The sequence below is a fragment of the Ruditapes philippinarum genome, unplaced genomic scaffold (assembly GCF_026571515.1).
Source record: "Ruditapes philippinarum isolate M1 unplaced genomic scaffold, ASM2657151v2 ctg7796_1_1_1_1, whole genome shotgun sequence".
Classification (NCBI taxonomy): domain Eukaryota; kingdom Metazoa; phylum Mollusca; class Bivalvia; order Venerida; family Veneridae; genus Ruditapes; species Ruditapes philippinarum.
The window spans coordinates 1-15,815 of NW_026863847.1; positions in this window are offsets into that span (position 1 = coordinate 1).

Sequence of the window (15,815 nt, forward strand, 5' to 3'; positions counted from 1 at the left end):
CTTTTCATCTAAGAAAGATTTAACATCAGAGTGAATACAACTTTTAAACTCTTCAACTAACATGAGCTGTCTGAGCTTTTCATGATTTTTTATTTATTTTTTTAGATAGACACCACCGATCAAAAAGTTGTTCTTTTTCTCTTGCAAATTCGACATGGGTTTGACCAATTTCTTTCTTAGAATTTCTGAATTTTTGCCTGTAGGCCTCTGGTACTAACTCATAACCTTTCAGAATTAATTCTTTTACATTATCATAATTAGAGCTTTGTTCAACAGTAAGTTGTGTATAGATTTCACGAGCTTTACCAGTTAAGACGCTCTGTAAAAGTAATGTCCAGTGCTCTCTTGGCCATTTTAAATTTTCAGCAACCTTTTCAAAATGAAGAAAATACTTATCAACTTCTTTTTCTTGGAAAGGTGGAACAAGCCTAATATTTTTAGTGACATCAAATTTTGAATTTATTCTATGTTCAAACTGATTTGCTCTCTCTTTGATTTCTAATTCTCTCATTTTTAACTGAAATTCTCTCTCTTCTCTTTCTTTTTCAAACTGCCTTTCCCTTTCTTTTTCTTCCCTTTCTTTTTCTAACTGTCTTTCTTCCCTTTCTTTTTCTAACTGTAACTGCCTTTCTTCCCTTTCTTTTTCTAACTGTAACTGCCTTTCTTCCCTTTCTTTTTCTAACTGTAACTGCCTTTCTTCCCTTTCTTTTTCTAACTGTAACTGCCTTTCTTCCCTTTCTTTTTCTAATTTCATTTTTTCTAGTTCAAATTTAAATTGAAGTTCAAGCTCTTTTATCTTAATTTCTGGGTTTGTTTCAACAATCAGAGAAAGTGCATCTTGTCCAAAAATATCTTCATCCACAAAATAATGAATCAGAAGATTTTTAATTTCTTGTTTACGCATTGAAGATTTAATTTCTGATAAATTATACTTTTTTGCAAGATCGAGCAAATCAGTTTTCTTAGCCAAATCTAATACCTCCTGGGAAGGTTCAGCTACAAACTTTTCTAAATTAAAAGACATGACTGCTTGCTGCTGGTTTTAAACTCAGAAAGTGATGTGTTTCAAAAATTTCAAAATGAAAGGTACACTTAATAGAACAACTATGATATCAACTCAGATGAGTAAATACGGTAATAATAAAATGTAAAATAAACGGTAATAATTTCCAATAATGTAGCCAAAAAGAAATATTCAATCCCGGACGAGCCCCCAATTTCTGTTACGAGCCAGGCGTAACGAGAAAGAAAAGCCAGCAACAAACTTGTAACAATAACAAATTTATTACAGAAAAATTATTAAAGAAAAATAAAATAACAAATTATCTTTACAAATACCTGAAGTCCAAATAAAAATTACAAATGTCTAGTCTGATCCTGGAATGATCCTTTTTGAATAGCACAGTTAAATCCAAGTTAAATCCAAGAACACTTTAGAATAAATTCCCACAATAAAATCCACAAGAATAATTTATTTTAAAATCCAAGCTCCAATAATTCACTTAATATCCAAGTTGAATAATACTCCAAATATATTGATTTCTTAAAAGGTAACTGATGACTTAATAGATCACTGATGACTTAAAAGGTAAAGGTAATGAAAAATGTCAATCTATATATATTAACTAAGAAGTTTCTAGAATAGTCTTCCATTTACTACAGTAATCATAATCTAGCAACTTCACCAATAAAGATCATTCCAGAAATTTTCTATCTAAATATAATGCATGAGTTTTCTACAATAGTTAAGAAAGTTCTAGTACATACATGTAGTTTATGTTCTAAAAATAGAACAATGATAATATTGGAAATACCAACTGGTCAGATACAAACTATATACATGTAATATGTTGCATACATAACAATATGCCAATGCTCTAAGATAAAGAACATCAATATTCGAAAGACGTAAGTTTCTTTACTGAAAATTTCTCATTTCATGACATCGTAACTTACAAGTTGATATGAAAAATGTGCTAATTCTAATTGTTGTGATCATAATTATATTATGAAAAAAAAGAAAATTGTCAAATGCGAGAAAACACGCAAGCAATAGCCAATCTGTATAGTTTAACCTGGCACTTTACTGCGAAAGATTCAAAATTCATTTCTTAAAACACGTTTAAGGCCCGTTTATTTACATTGTAACATTTTTAATTATGCCGTGTATAGTTTTCTTTACGGATTCTGTTTGTCTTTATTTTATACTGCTGAGTAACACACATGTTTTCATCACGATAAACCTTAAATTGGTAAAGGACTGTTACAAAATGGGAGGCGAACACGTTTATTTAAGCATTCAGCAATCTATGGGTTAAATACTTCTGATATCACGACTACGTTAATAATCACAGAATCTTACATAAATTAATTCTCGTACACTTTTAAAATATACCTCAGTGGCATGTATATACAAATATCTGTAAACATTTTTTTTTCTATTATCTGTGAACATCATTAAAATTACATTTAATAAATTTCATAAAAAAACTAAATAGCGACATGTCATTAATAAGTTGCATTTTATATCGACTGTAGGTCTTATTTTGGTGTCCGAACCACCAAAATAAGTTTAATTAGCATAAAAATAGGTAACCTCATTGTGGCGAAATGGGAAGTACCATTTCTCTTTGCAGGAGAAACTACGCCTTCGGATCATCGGTACATCAATATTAAATCAACAAACATGACTATAAGTGGCAGTCCTAATTTAACGGTGTATTTCCGCATTGTAACGGATGTTTTCATACAAATTTAATCTTTTTACGAGATGATTACTTTTACTTAACCCTTGGTTTAGTGCACCGTGAAGCTTAAACGGTAAAAGTGTGTTTGCACAAGAAAATATCACATTTGCTGTGTTCGGGATAGCAACTATAAAACTGTGACCTAGCGCATACACGAGCTCATTATAGTCTTCATTTGCATGTTAAAATTCGTATACGAACTTTAGTGTTACCGTGGGGTTTACCGTTTAAAATCCTAATTTATGAACAATATTTGATGAGATTTACAACAATACTATTGAACAGGTTAATGAAACTGTAGAATGTTTGATTTTTAGACCGACGGCAAAATATTTTTACATATTTATTTAATGTAACTTAAAGCGTTATTCCACCCACCTTATGTGTAGATAAGAATTAGAAAAAAAAATGTTGAAAAACAAACTTTGACTTATTATGGTTAATTGTTATAAATTTTTCCCTACCTAAAGATACTTGAGATAAAAGTAATCATTTTGCGCACAGTTTTATCATACACCATTAACAAGTTGTCAAGAATCCTTTCATCAATCATAATAATACACAGAAATTACATTCCTGCATAATCAAATGCTCTAATTCATATGCAATTTAAAGTCCGTAAAACAACGCAACCACTTATAAACTATGTTTTTATTAGTTAATAATTATCTCAATGGTGTATCCTCACAATTAAGACGAAATACTAGGCTTATGTCTTATCGGATATGTTAATGGCTTATGGTTTGATCTGCACAATATGCTACTAAAAAGCGAACGTTTGACAGATGAAGCTTTGTGTTTTTATTCTGAGTTTTCCGGTTAAGGCCAAGGTCATTTATCACCCCTTTTGCAGGACATTTTCTGGAACTCTTTTTCAAATTTCATTGCCGTCCTTTTACACTTCTTTTCCGAGAAGATTATCAGCGTGCTGAATAACTAAACATTTATGATAATTGTTTTGCATTGGATTAAGACAACCAACGTTTAAAAAAAAACTTAAATGCGATCGTGTTTATTTTCACGAGTTAACTTTTATATTATCTGTCTTTACAATTAACCGGTTTTCTGATAATGTTGAAGTTATAATGATTAAATAATTATACAACTTACTAGTTTTCTACATACACTTTTTTGTTACATGTACTTTAAAGGAATTCATTTAAGTGTACACACATTGTTCTGCGAATATAAATTCATTTATTGAACTATGTTTAAGTACTTGTCAAATATTCATTTCTCTTTACGCAACGAGAACATACCATTGAATAATTTATTTTGACAGGAAATATAATGTACTTTCATTTAAAATAACCAAGACAAATAGGGAGCCATTTAAGCTTATGAAAAATAAATACTTAAATCAGTTTTGAGGAAGGTAGATTCCTGAAAATATTTCAATATACATTACCTTTTCTCTTATGATATAATATAGATATGAGATTCATTTGAGTGTTACAGTATATGAACAATACATAGAGTTACGCCTCGGGTAACTGAATGGAGAAAATACTGTTATTTCTTTTCACTATAGCTAGAAAATCAAGTATGTTTTTTCTGTTTTCTGTTACTCTGCATACTTGGTACACTTGCACTAACAGTATTGGCCTGTGTGAAATTAACATTACGATACAGTGAGGGAGGCTAAAGCAAATTGTTAACTTAAGAAAGGTTATGTCACAGAGGTTTGACCAAGCCGGGATTGATTTCAATTTTTAATGTAAGTTTATCTCCCTTGCTTATTTTACTTATTAGACTATTTGACGTCTGAGGGTACTTAGATTTATTTAATAAGTGAATTTGAAATAAAGCGAAAGAAAAGGCGGATATAACATTTATATAACACGACAGTACTACAGATTTTCATTTTTATGAAACAAGAATAAATATCTAATTATGAATGAGTACAGACGGATATTAATCAGTAATAAAAGTCAGTGAGGAAATTGGATCTCTATACTTCGTTCTTTATCTCATTTATTATTCTGTAATTGATCAACTTTTTTAATTGTTCTACCAGCGATGTAATTCTCTGATCTCAGTTATCCGAATGAGTTTCACACTTACGATGTTTTATTATGCTAAAGGTTGTGCATACTATTCCTTTACATAATGTAATTGAATTGCTGAAGTATACTTATGCTATGCTTTTCCAAGTAAATCTTATTTTATGTGTAATGACTGAGAAATAATAACTAAATCACAAAAGTAAACTAAACACATACTTATTACCTATTGGATTGAAATTATTTCATAAAATGTTCATTTGCTGAATTCGCTTTTAAATACTTTAAATAAATGTTCGTTTGGTCACATTGGTTTAAAAATACTTTCAAAAATATTTGTTTGTAAAGAATTTAGGCATTGTACACTAATCAATTAATTGCAGTATCGTACATGAGTAATTTCATTATGTTAGAATACCAGTTTACTTCCGTTAGTTATCGATCATGGTTTTCAATGAATTTGAGTCGTGAATTGACTCGATAAAATGTATCACGAAAGACGCTGGCACTCAAGAAGGAATCGTTTGACAGACATTAAAATATTCATTGAAAGCTAAGCAAAGTAAGCATCGTCTGCAACCTGATCATGACGGTACAGGGGAGTTAGATATAGTGATTTATCAAGACAATGTCTGATTTTGTAGATAATATATTGTCTGTTTATATTGAAGTTTTTATCATAAGCTTTATGAAAATAGATGGTTTAAGACCTTTTTGGTCTGTTTTAAGTCATTCATGTTCATAAATATTACGTGCACAATATGTTAATATAAGAAATTAAAAGGGTAATTACATTAACCATGCATCCGATTAACTGGCGCTTTGAGGTATGTTGTCAAATCGTTATGGAAGTTAAATGAGAATTTACCGTGATAAAAATGCATTAAAATAATCTTTAGGCGCAGTAAGACAAACACATATATGTTCTCTAAATGAAGAGATATTGATAGTCCGATCTATTTTGATAGGTAATTATGTGGTTTATGAAACTTAAAACTGAGAAAAAAATACATTTCTTTGCTTTTGCATCTGCGATAAACAAAGCGCATATAAAATATAGTCTTTTTTATTGAAATACATTTTCGTCGCACCATCACTGTTTAGGTCATATGTCGTCTTCTCATTTTTTAGATGCACCTCCGTAATTATTGCAGTAATTACAACTGAGTTGTAAAATTCGACGAATTATAAGAGTAGGAGTATGTGCATGTGTGCTTTTTATTCTAGTTAATCTATTTATATTTTGCCAGGTATAATAATATAATTATTTTCAAAGACAAAAACCTTTATCTAAGAAAATGCCGTGTACGATTTTCTGCATATGCTTTATCGCTGAAGCTCAATCAATCATGTTAAGCATTACATGCTGCATGGATATAATGGATATACCAATAAATGTACATTACCTTTCTTCTAAACTTATCCATACCAAACGACTTATGCATTTGAGTGAAGTATATTTATGCAATTAAGATATCTTATATTAGATTATTATGTTTCAGATTCACGTTTACATGTGACAAATTATTTTCAAAAAATAGTTCATTCCTTTGACAAGAATGTCTAAAAACAATCACTGTTTGTCCTATATTCCTAACAAATAAGCATGCCAGACAGTTTTTTTCTTATAAAAAAAAAAAAAAAAAAAAACATAAACAATGATAAAATTATTGAACTATAATTCTATATCTATTTAACATGTATTCTATCTTGCCTTTTTCCAAAATATATATTATTTAGAATCTGGTTGTATTCAAATGAGAGTTTATAAACTTTATGTATGAAGTTCGGCCAATAATGATACACATTATCGTATGGATAAATCCCGTAATCAATCATCCTGTAGGTTCATGTTTTAAACATTTAATATCAAATCTGTATTCTTATCTAAATAAATATTTTATGTTGCTGATACAAAGCGCTTCATGATCAAAGAACCGGGAAGCCTAACTTGTGGAATAACCACAAGACTCTTGAGTGCTAAAACGTCAGTACACAGCAGTAAACAAACACGTTCATTGTTTAAAGTACGTCTTAAAACGTGTTGCGATAACAATCAAACAGCATATAACCTTGTCTTTAAATGTTCTTTCTCTTTCATAATCTCCAGGCTGAGTTATCGTTTGTCCCTCACTTAAAATATATCTGCAAAGATCTAGTCAAAATGGTTTAATTATATGTCGCGTACACTAATGTTAATTTTAACTTCAGGCTTCATAACCTCTGATCCCCTTTCAAAATTCCATTTTGTTTAGTTCCGCCCATTGTTTTCTCGTTTAGGGCAAACGCCTTTTATTACTTGGGGACCATACGCCGCTTTTCATGGAATGGCACGGATGTGTCACATTGAAGGTTCCATGATAACCGTCGTATGAACATATCTGCGGATGTTTCTTAATTCAAAATTTTACTATTACAAGTTTAAATGTTGAATTCTGCTTAAGCCGGTGCTAGGGGGTGTGGACTGTAACTTGCATTTTCCAGTACCGTCCATGAACAGGCTCAATCAAACCGAGCCTGCAACATTTTCAATTTTGCCGTGTTGGGCTTTCTTTCGAGATTCTGTATTTATTTTTTATTAGTATACAAAGTTTTTTCCCCTTAATTGACAAATGCACACAATGCTTTCATTATGCTTTGTAAAAACTTTAATTCATTAAAATGTATCTTCAAATATGTGAAACGTCATACATATATGATTTTCACAATTCATTAATTAATTACCGGATTACTATAAATTCATGCTTGGCAAAACACAATTGCAACGATGTTTTAGCATAACCTAAATTAAAGTACACAAATTTTTCTTCAAAGTTAATATTATACCAACCATTTTCCGACTGAAAGTTTCATTAATAGACCTGTTATCTACCTTGACATGTTTGTTCAGAGAAACATATCTTCAACCCATTACTTCATGAGCACTTTGTGAAAAATGGCTGTTTTCATTGAAAGTCTCCCGTTACAAGTTCAAATTGCTATAAAACTATAAAAACTGCTTCAGTACTAATCAAACTTGGCAAGTCTACTATACTAACCAAATTTTCTGCTACCATGGCAACGAGGGGACATCTCAAAATTGTCAGAAATCCCTATTTTGCGTTGATTTTTTCTATCAAAATTGATTTCAAAGTGCAACAACTACTCAATGGATTGAGATAGAGTCAAATGCTTTTCAGAGTTGGTTACAGGTTAACTTATAATCGATCTGGTGTCATTTTTAGCTTCCCACACGTCCCAAATTTTATTGGCGATGAGGGGGACTCCCGCCCCCTTCAAACCCCCAAACAGAAGGGGCACATCCCTCTTCTGGCAAACCCCTCATGAATCTTTTGGTTGGGGGACCGCGCCGAAAACAACATTTCTCAACCAAAAACAAGCGTAGGGGATCTAAATAAGGCACTTTTACACCATTTGAGACAACAAAACGGGGGGGGTGTTTGTTTTTGGTTTTACGTCACATCGACACAGTATAGGTCATATCGCGACGTTCCAGCTTTACTGGTGGAAGAATACCTCAGGTGCCCTTCCGTGCATTATTTCAGGCACGAACGGGCACCTGAGTAGAACCACCGACGTTCCGTTAGCTTGCTGGATAGCTTCCTCACATGAAAGAATCCAAAGTCCCTGTCGGGACTCGAACTCACACAGGTGAGGGGCAAGTGGTTTGAAGTCAACGACCTTAACCACTCGGCCACGGACGTCCCTGGGGGGGGGGTGAAAAAGGCGTTAAAAGGCGTGTATATCGGGTAATGGGTTAAGTTTGAATGATATCAAGTAGATGATATATTTCAAGTTTATAAAGTCTAAGTTTGCATGTGCTGTGAACAATTACAGTACCTAAAACACGATGCGTTATTCTGTATTGAAGCCGTAGTAGTTTTGAATCCTTAGTCACTTTAAAGGGTAGAAAGTAGATACTTCTTCAGTTAAGATAAATATTAAAGTTATAACGAAAAATGACAAAAAATATGTCTGTTTTGTTGTCATTCGTTTGTTATTAAACAGTTATGGTAATATTTCAACACTGTTCTTTTTATTGTATGATCATTGTGATATTACTTTAGCCTTGGTGCTTCTGTTCATTATCAAAACACGATTGAGTATGAAACAGCGCGTTTATCACGAATAAACAAAAATATCAACACCTGAACCTCAGGCTAATATTACTTTTACTAATCATAGTTTTATAAAAATGTTCTCAACATTTTAGTGTATCTACTACACAGAAGCTGCAAATAACAATTGCTCAGACAGTACATTCAGTATTTTGATTTTACTAAATACATCAAGAAGATAAATCACTCTGAAGATATACATATCAAACAAAGTCAATTCTTTGCCTGATGTAATATCAAATTATATATTTTTCCTGTAGCAGCCTTATTTGTACGGACATATTCACATTTGATTTACATCTCATTTATCAAATCTGTCAATGTGTAAAACATAATCTCTTATTCTGATTTATCGTTAATAAGGAAGGTCAAAACGAATTGATGATTGGCGTTAAGAAGTTTAGATTCCAAAATCTATTGTTGATAGAGCAACTCAATCAAAACGAGCCTGCAACATTTTCAATTTTGCCGTATTGGGCTTCCTTTTGGGATTCTGTATTTATCTATTTTCTGAATTTACGAATTCATACTATCGTAGGAAATATCACGGAGCATAAGTCAGAAAACAACAGCATAGCATCTGGGTAAACATCCGAAGAAATCATTTATTAATAAACTAAGCGGTATTAAATTTCAAAGGTGAACCTGTTCATTTTTAACAGTTCACTTTATTATGTATGTGCAAAACACGAATATCTGCAAGTTAATATTTAGATTGATAAATATAAACATTGATAAAAAGATACAACATTTTGTCAAGTAGTTTGAAAATTAATATAATTTTATAAAAGAAGACGAAGTCAAACTCGAATCTTTGAATCAATCATTTGTTTACTGAGTTGTTATTTTAGGAAAGTTTATACGATAAAGATATTAAGACAATTTTCTTTACTTTTACTAAGTAAACATGTAAGCTATTATTGCACGCTTATTATTATTATTATTATTATTATTATTATTATTATTATTATTATTTGAAATTAATATTAGGACATGATTTTAATCAGCTTTTGATAAATTTTAAAAAAGCTTTTTGAAATCAAAGGCATGCACCTATTATTAAAACATCATATCAAAACCATTCTTACTAATTTACACGTAGATGCATGGAGAAAGTAACTAGTACGTAATTTATGTGTTTGCGCTTGAATTGTCTCTTACTGAAGAACATTCGTACAACCTATGAAAAATACAACCCCTCCCTGAACATGAGGACTTTTGAGCACCTCGTGAGAATATTTAACAATATTATAGTATTAGAATATGTTGATAATCATCATCGTTCTAAACAATTATATATCACTTTTAAAAAATAAAACATTATGTGAAACAAAAAAACTAAAATAGATGACCATTGAGATACATGCACCAGAACCTTCTGTAAGTCAAACAATTTCAAAATCCGAAGCCAGTTTTGTAGTTAGTTTTGTTCTTTGTCCGTTTATCGGTTTTACGTCGTAGAGGCTAGATATTGCCTATGCATGTTTGCGTAAATATAATAAATGCCAATTTTTGTTTGACACCCTTTCAATTGAAATGTCTTTCAGAATTTGGCTTATACAAAATAAACTAAAGAAAAATTGATATATTTAAGCATGCAGACATACTGTGAGCATATCTAACACATTTTATAATAGTAACAACTTTGCTGATATAGATATTGTAAAGAAACTTATACGATTCATCAAAATTCCTGCAGTGATTTTGTTTTTACAACCAACGCAGACGAATTACATACAATGATTTGCATAGATACAGTCTTCATGAATACATCAACCTGAAATATCTTTGCAATACCTTGGCCATGTATCTGTTTTGAAGATACTTCTTGTGTGTTTGTTGTGTTTTTTATACTGAACGACTATTACGCCACCGCACTTTTACCACTACCACCAAAAAAAAAAAAAAAAATAAATAAAAAAATTTAAATAAATAAAACAAAGACATAGTTGATTTAGTTAATCATTTTTTTTTTGTTATTAAAAGAGGGAACATGTTTTTGTAGTAATGTTGATGCACATATTTCAACCAGGTACGGTGGGGGAGAAATTTACCCTTTTATTCAACTGTCTTTACCCACTGAACAGTACCTGCAATAATCTCAATTTCATGTTATTCAACTGCAAACTGTTCAAGTGGCAACATGGCCGAGTGGTTTACGCGTCAGACTAGTATTCTTATGATAGCTAGTCGCATAGGTTCAAACCCAATCAAGGCAAGTCGTTGTTTCCTTGGGCAAAAAACTTTACACTCATTGCTGGTTGGTTCCAGGAACGAATTCGGAAGTGTGTCTTTAAGCTAAAGTTTCCTGCACAATCGAACTAAAAGAAATTATGTATAAACAAAGCACAAGCTGTTCACTTGTGGCACTTGCGGGCAAAAATACCAACATACTGTACAATTGTATAAAGACAAGTGACGTCAACCTGAGTGAGTGCCTGTCAATATTCGAAATGCTACACGTTGGAAGAAGATCAAATAAGTAACGACACGAAAATGAGTACAGTATTGATTAATACTTAGTTGTTACAAAATTTGGAATTTAATTAAAATGTGTGCAAAAAAAAACATTTTAAGAATATTCCAAAAACAAACTCAATGCTTTACATACATACTTGACTAATATTTTATGTGTCTGGTAGCATAGGACATTAATTGTATTGTTATAACTTCAAATATTTAAGTAAAGCCATATAATTCATTAGACTATGCTTTAATTTTATGTTTTTAGATAATGATAATTGCTACACAGTCTCTTTGGAAATATTAAATAAAATGTTTTGACAACACACAAAGTAAATATATTATGTTTTAAACTCGACACACTATACGTGGACCCAATACGAATATATAGTGTCATTAACAAAACTTGCATTTTTTTAAGAAAGGACCAACTTTACTTGACATGTAATAGGATATGCAGCTTCCCACATACAGTTTGTGCATTCTTTTATTAAAATAAACAATATTAAGATGCATGCTTAAATATATCAACTTTTCTTTAGTTTATTTTGTATCAGCCAAATTCTGAAAGACATAACAATTGAAAGGATGTCAAACAAAAATTGGCATTTATTATATTTACGCAAACACGCATAGGCAATATCTAGCCTCTACGATGTAAAACCGATAAACGGACAAAGAACAAAAATAACTACAAAACTGGCTTCGGATTTTGAAATTTTTTGACTTACAGAAGGTTCTGATGCATGTATCTCAATGGTCATCTATTTTAGTTTTTTTTTGTTTCACATAATGTTTTGTTTTTTAAAGTGATATATAATTGTTTAGAATGATGATGATTATCAACATATTCTAATACTATAATATTGTTAAATATTCTCACGAGGTGCTCAAAAGTCCTCATGTTCAGGGAGGTGTTGTATTTTTCATAGGTTGTACGAATGTTCTTCAGTAAGAGACAATTCAAGCGCAAACACATAAATCACGTACTAGTTACCTTCTCCGTGCATCTACATGTAAATTAGTAAGAATGGTTTTGATATGATGTTTTAATAATAGGTGCATGCATTTGATTTTAAAGAGCTTTTTTATAGTTTATCAAAAGCTAATTAAAATCATGTCTTAATATTAATTTCAAATAAAAATAATATTAATAATAGTAATAATAATAAGCGTGCAATAATAGCTAACATGTTTACTTAGTAAAAGTAAAGAAAATTGTCTAAATATCTTTATCTTATAAACTTTCCTAAAATAACAACTCAGTAAACAAATGATTTATTCAAAGATTCGAGCTTGACTTCGTTTTCTTTTATATAATTATATTATTTTCAAACTACTTGACAAAATGTTGTATCTTTGTATCAATGTTTATATTTATCAATCTAAATATTAACTTGCAGAGATTCGTGTTTGGCACATACATAATAAGGTGAACTGTTAAAAATGAACAGGTTCACCTTTGAAATCTAATACCGCTTAGTTTATTAATAAATGATTTCTTTGGATGTTTACCCAGATGCTATGCTGTTGTTTTCTGACTTATGCTCCGTGAGATTTCCTACGATATTATGTATTCGTAAATTCAGAAAATAGATAAATACAGAATCCCAAAAGAAAGCCCAATACGGCAAAATTGAAAATGTTGCAGACTCGTTTTGATTGAGTTGGTCTATCAACAATAGATATTGGAATCTAGACTTCTTAACGCCAATCATCATTTCGTTTTGACCTTCCTTACGATAAATCAGAATAAGAGATTATGTTTTACACATTGACAGATTTGATAAATGAGATGTAAATCAAATGTGAATATGTCCGTACAAATAAGGCTGATACAGGAAAAATATATAATTTGATATTACATCAGGCAAAGAATTGACTTTGTTTGATATGTATATCTTCAGAGTGATTTATCTTCTTGATGTTTTTAGTAAAATCAAAATACTGAATGTACTGTCTGAGCAATTTTTATTGGCAGCTTCTGTGTAGTAGATACACTAAAATGTTGAGAACATTTTTATAAAACTATGATTAGTAAAAGTAATATTAGCTTGAGATTCAGGTGTTGATATTTTTGTTTATTCGTGATATACGCGCTGTTTCATACTCAATCGTGTCTTGATAATGAACAGAAGCACCAAGGCTAAAGTAATATCACAATTATCATACAATAAAAAGAACAGTGTGGAAATATTACCGTATCTGTTTTATAACAAACGAATGATAACAAAACAGACATATTTTTTATCATTTCTCGTTATAACTTTAATATTTATCTTAACTGAAGAAGTATCTACTTTCTACCCTTTAAAGTGACTAAGGATTCAAATTACTACGGCTTCAATACAGAATAACGCATCGTGTTTTAGGTACTGTAATTGTTCATGTGCAGCACATGCACACTTAGATTTTATAAACTTGAAATATATCATCTACTTGATATCATTCAAACTTAACCCGTTACCCGATATACACGCCTTTTAACGCCTTTTTCACCCCCCCCCCCCAGGGACGTCCGTTGCCGAGTGGTTAAGGTCGTTGACTTCAAACCACTTGCCCCTCACCTGTGTGGGTTAGAGTCCCGACAGGGACTTTGGATTCTTTCATGTGAGGAAGCTATTCAGCTAGCTTACGGAACGTCGGTGGTTCTACTCAGGTGCCCGTTCGTGCCTGAAATAATGCACGGAAGGGCACCTGAGGTCTTCCTCCCCTCCACCAGTAAAGCTGGAACGTCGCGATATGTCCTATATTGTGTCGATGTGACGTAAAACAAAAAACACCCCCCCCCGTTTTGTTGTCTCAAATGGTTTAAAATGCCTTATTTAGACCTCCAACACTTGTTTTTGGTTGAGAAATGTTGTTGAAAAAAGTGACCACTTTTTCGGCGCGGTCCCCCAACCAAAAGATTCATCAGGGGTTTCCCAGAAGGGGGATTTGCCCCTTCTGTTTGGAGGATTGAAGGGGGCGGGAGTCCCCCTCATTGCCAATAAAATTTTGGACGTGTGGGAGGCTAATAATGACCCCAGATCGATCATAAGGTAACTTGGAACCAAAGCTGAAAAGCATTTGACTCTATCTCAATCCATTGAGTAGTTGTTGCACTTTGAAATCAATTTTGATAGAAAAAATCAACGCAAAATAGGGATTTCTGACAATTTTGAGATGTCCCTTCGTTGCCATGGTAACAGAAAATTTGGCATGCTGTTACAAAAGCAATGGTCCAGTCAATATTTGTGCCAAGTTTGATTAGTATTGAAGCTGTTTTTATAGTTTTATAGCAATTTGAACTTGTAACGGGATACTTTTCAATGAAAACAGCCATTTTTTCACAAAGTGCTCATGAAGTAATGGGTTGAAGATATGTTTCTCTGAACAAACATGTCAAAGTAGATAACAGGTCTATTAATGGAACTTTCAGTCGGAAAATGGTTGGTATAATATCAACTTTGAAGAAAATTTGTGTACTTTAATTTAGGTTATGCTAAAACATCGTTGCAATTGTTTTGCCAAGCATAAATTTATAGTAATCCGGTTATTAATTAATGAATTGTGAACATCATATATATAGCGTTTCACATATTTTAAGATACATTTTAATGAATTAAAGTTTTAAAAAAGCATAATGAAAGCAATGTGTGCATTTGTCAATTAAGGGAAAAACACTTTGTATACTTATAAAGAATGTTGTTCCTGTTTTTTTTGTACATTTTTAAGTTTGGTAATATTATTTGAAATTAACATAAGTGTACGCGACATATAATTAAACCATTTTGACTAGATCTTTGCAGATATATTTTAAGTGAGGGACAAACGATAACTCAACCTGGAGATTATGAAAGAGAAAGAACATTTAAAGACAAGGTTATATGCTGTTTGATTGCTATTGGAACGCAACACGTACTTTAAACAATGAACGTGTTTGTTTACTGCTGTGTACTGACGTTTTAGCACTCAAGAGTCTTGTGGTTATTCCACAAGTTAGGCTTCCCGGTTCTTTGATCATGAAGCGCTTTGTATCAGCAACATAAACACATTTATTTAGATAAGAATACAGGTTTGATATTAAATGTTTAAAACATGAACTTACAGGATGATTGATTACGGGATTTATCCATACGATAATGTGTGTCATTATTGGCCGAACGTCACACATAAAGTTTATAAACTCTCATTTGAATACAATCAGATTCTTAATAATATATATTTTGGAAAAAAGGCAAGGTGGAATACAATTTAAAAAGATATGCTGCAAAAAATTCGAAAAACACATTTAAATTGATAGGAAAAGAATTATAGTTACAATAATTTTATCATTGTTTAAGAACATAGCGTTTTGTTGTTTTTGTTTGTTTTTTATAAGAAAATAACTGTCCGGCATGCTTATTTGTAAGGAATATAAGACAAACTGTGATTGTTTTTCGACATTCTTGTCAAAGAAATGAACTACTTTTTAAAAATAATTTGTCACATGTAAGCGTGAA